The sequence below is a fragment of the Pristiophorus japonicus genome, chromosome 20 (assembly GCF_044704955.1).
Source record: "Pristiophorus japonicus isolate sPriJap1 chromosome 20, sPriJap1.hap1, whole genome shotgun sequence".
Lineage (NCBI taxonomy): Eukaryota > Metazoa > Chordata > Chondrichthyes > Pristiophoridae > Pristiophorus > Pristiophorus japonicus.
The window spans coordinates 86,107,018-86,111,030 of record NC_091996.1 but is presented as its reverse complement, the minus strand read 5'-3'; the positions used below and the strand labels follow the sequence as shown (position 1 = coordinate 86,111,030).

Genomic DNA, 4,013 nt, shown 5'->3' with positions numbered 1-4,013 from the left:
AGTTTAGGGAAAAGGTCTCATCGTTCTAAAAAAAAAAACAAGAGATCAGAATGAGCATGGAGAGTGTACTGCACCTATACAACTGACAAACACCATTAGTTCAACAGGGAACCATTTGGTAGTGATCAACTTGGAACATTACAGGGTCCAATAGTGGAGTCTTTTCGATGCACTCTGGATATAGGCATCACCTGCATTCAGGGGCAGATTAACCATGGACAGCACCAGGCCCACCAAATAAAGGTAGGAAATGAAATACAAGGCCTTCCAAATAGAATAGACAATGAGAAGTGCAAGACCAAGGAAAAATAGATTCACTTGTTTATACCTAGATACAATATGTACAGGTTGAACTTCCCTTATCTGGGACCACTCCTCATCCAGTACCATTGCCAGCCACCAGGTGGTGCATGCACAGAACTTTTACATTAACAAATTGAAGTCCTTCCTCACGGCTGACATTTCCCCTGTGGGGAAATCTAGAACTGGGGCATAGTCTCAGAATAAGGGGTCGTCCATTTAAAACGGAGATGAGGAGGAATTTCTTACAGGGTTGAGAATCTTTGGAATTGTCTGCCCCAGAGAGCTGGGACATAATATATTTAAGGTGGAGATACAGATTGGAGTGATAAGGGAGTAAAGGATTATGGGGAGCGGGCAGGGAAGTGGAGCTGAGTCCAGGATTATGGGGAGCGGGCAGGGAAGTGGAGCAGAGTCCATGATCGTATAAGCAGGTTCGAGGGGCCGAATCCTGTTTGTTCTTATGGAATGGAGTGGCTTGTTTGGCCACCAGTGGGCAGTGAAGAGTCAAGGTGGGACTGGACAAGTGTCAGATTAGGGGGGGATGGGACAGGTTTCTTGCCAGAGAGTCAATTACCATTTTAAACAGCTCAATCAAATCACCCATTCTTCTCTGCTCACCAGCTGATAAGGGAATAAGGAGTTAATTGGGAGCGGGCAGGGAAATGGACCAAAGTCCATGATTGGATCAGCCATGATTGCATAAAATGGCAGAGCAGGTTTGAGGGGGCTGCATGGCCTACTCCGGTTCCCATTTCTTATGTAAGCCAAGTATATGCTATGAAGTTTAACCTTTCACATTTGACACAGCCTTGTCTGCACCAACTGGGGCGAGTGACTTCAAACCAATCTCCAATGGCAGCAACAGAACCAAGGTTCATCAGTCAGGTACTGGCAAGGCTGGTGTTTATTGCCCACCCAGAGCAGCTAGTGATGGACCAACTTGAACCTGACAGCAGTTTCAATACAACCAATGGCTTGCTTGGCCACTTGAGGGGCAGTTACATGTCAACCAAGTCAGTGTAGGACTGGAGTCACTTTTAGGCCCAAACCAGGCAAGGATGGCAGGTTTCCTTAAACAAAAAAGCCATTAGTGAATCAGATGGGTTTTAATATCAAATCGAACAGCCGCAGGGTTTTCACTCCCAATGTAAAAGAGTTCAAATTTTCAAACTGCTATGTTGGGATTTGAACTCAACTGGAACTGAACACCTGAAGGACAATGCCAAAGTTGTCTATTATGTAGATGGACTGTGAGGATCTTGGATTACACTAGTGGCTTGCTACTACAAGGGGTGGGTGGAGCAAAGTTGCCATCTTAGATGGGGAAAAAATTATTATATTCCCTAAATCCAACCCACCTTCTGCCAATAGACACCCAATAGTTTGACCCTCCCAGCGACAATTACATTCACCCCTCTACAGAACATCATATTCTGCTTCGGGGATGAAGTGTTTCCACAATTGTCCTTGTTGTACTCTAGTTGCACAAGATGGAGACTGGTTTACTAGATCAGTATGGTGTACACTATATACACATGCTGGCACCACTAGAGGGTGCAGCTGGTGGAGACCAGGGGTTTCTGGCCCTGGTGGCAGGGCTCACCATACTTGCACCTCGAGTTTGGAATAAAGGACCAAGGTCACTACAGTTTGACAACACATTGACTCGTAGAGTCACTCAAGTACATTACAGACACAAGTCTTCTGCTGGGTAATTTGGTTACACCAACCCCACTGGAGGGGTGGTGGGCAGAACTTTATATAGCACCTTTAACATCGTAAAACCCCAAGATGCTTCACAAGCGTTAGGAAAAAAAATAAATTTGACACCGAGCCAAAGAAATTAAGGCAGGTGACCAAAAAGCTGGGTCAAAGAGGTAGGTTTTAACAAGCGTCTTAGAGGAAAGAGGGGGGGTAGCAAGGTGGAGGGGTTTAGAGGGAGAGTGTCAGAGCTTGTGACCCAGGCAGCAGAAAGCACGGCCCCCCCCAATGGTCGAGCGATCAGGGATGTTCAAGAGGACAGAATTGGAGGAGCAGAGATCTTGAGGGGCTGGAGGAGATTACAGAGATAGGGAGGGGTGAGGGCCATGAAGGGATTTGTAAATGAGAATTTTGAAAGCAAGGCATTGCTTAACTGGAAGCCAATGTAGGTTAGAAAGCACAGATGTGCTCATGACTTGGTGCAAGTTAGTACAGGTGCTACTGAGTTTTGGACGACAAGTTTACATACTGTGGAAGGCTGGCCAGGAGGGAGTTGGAATAGTCAAGTCTAGAGGTAACATTCAGTCTGAATAAATTAAGATAGATACAGTTTCTTAATAGATAAAGGGAAGGGGTTATGGGGAGCAGGCAGGGAAGTGGACCCAAGTCTATTATTGGAGCAGCCATGATTGTAGAGCAGACACGAGGGGGTCATATGGCCTACTCCTCCTATTTCTTATGTTCTTATGTAAAAGGCATGAATGAGGGTTTCAGCAGCAGATGAGAAAACAGGTGTGGGGAGATGCTGTTTGAAACCATTACTGTGGAGCAGAACTCAACTATCCAGTAGGAACCGTGAGGTTATAATGCAATGGCCTCACACGCTGGTCTTGACTGGCTGTGAAGTGTACACACATCGGTATAAACGAGGGGGAGTGTCTCTCTCCCTCCCCCCGCGCAGAGAGAATACTCACATCATTCTGAGCCAAGCAGGAGAGGAACGAGGCCCTGATCTCAGGATTGCCCCATTTATCGGAGGTGACAGTGAAGCCACACATGGCTGCAAATCGAGGTGTCAGTGCGAACTTGTTTCTAGAATCATCTAGGGGGGGGGAAATAAAAGTATTCACTGTTCTGAAGTAATCACGGTACCAAGTCATTTCCAGTTCGCAGAACCCAACCATGGTGGTTGATGGCTACAGTATCGGCAAGCTTGCTAATCATCCCCAAACCTCTACCAATAATCTAATTGTGTAGATCAAGTCACCTAGTGTAATGAGGAAAATAGGAATAGTGTTAAAATTTTGTTCCTAGGATGCATGCAAGGCCAGCATTTATTTATTTATTTTTTTAAATTTTTTTTTATTTATTCGTAGCCAATCTTTCCAATTCTTTGTCAAATCACAAACGCCAGAGGTCACCTTGCACACATCAAGGATCACTCTGCGCCAATGCTCTTAGCCAAAAGCCACTGCACCGTTCCTGGAAGTACTGCAATACCAGGTTCGTGCCAGGGAGGTGGATGGGTCAGGCCCCCCCACACACCTCCATGGAGGTGGATGGGTCAATCCACCCCACCCACCTCCTATTTCCAAAAAATCATAGGAGAACCACCTTCCTGATCCAGGGAGAACCACTTTGGGGTCATGGTTACGCCAGTCAGGTCAGTTACGCATGATCTTAGCCAAAAGGCCGACATTTATTGCCCATCCCCAATTGCCCCTCGAGAAGGTGGTGGTGAGCCCCCTTCTTGAACCGCTGCAGTCCGTGTGGTGAAGGTGCTCCCACAGTGCTGTTAGGGAGGGAGTTCCAGGATTGTGACCCAGCGACGATGAAGGAACGGCCGATATATTCCCAAGTCAGGACAGTGTGACTCGGAGGGGAACTTGGAAGTGATAGTTTTCCCATGCCCGTCTTTGTCAGCAGTAGAGGTCATGGGTTTGGGACAGGCTGCCGCAGCCTTAGCTAGTTGCTGCAGTGCTTCCCTCACCCCAGGAAAAAAAAAAAAG

At 46.8% G+C, this 4,013-nt stretch overlaps 1 pseudogene; it reads right to left on the bottom strand.

The window, feature by feature from the left end:
- Positions 1-3,470: 3,470 nt before the first annotated feature.
- LOC139233248 (U2 spliceosomal RNA) lies at positions 3,471-3,707 on the bottom strand (annotated as a pseudogene).
- Between the last annotated feature and the right edge of the window lie 306 nt (positions 3,708-4,013).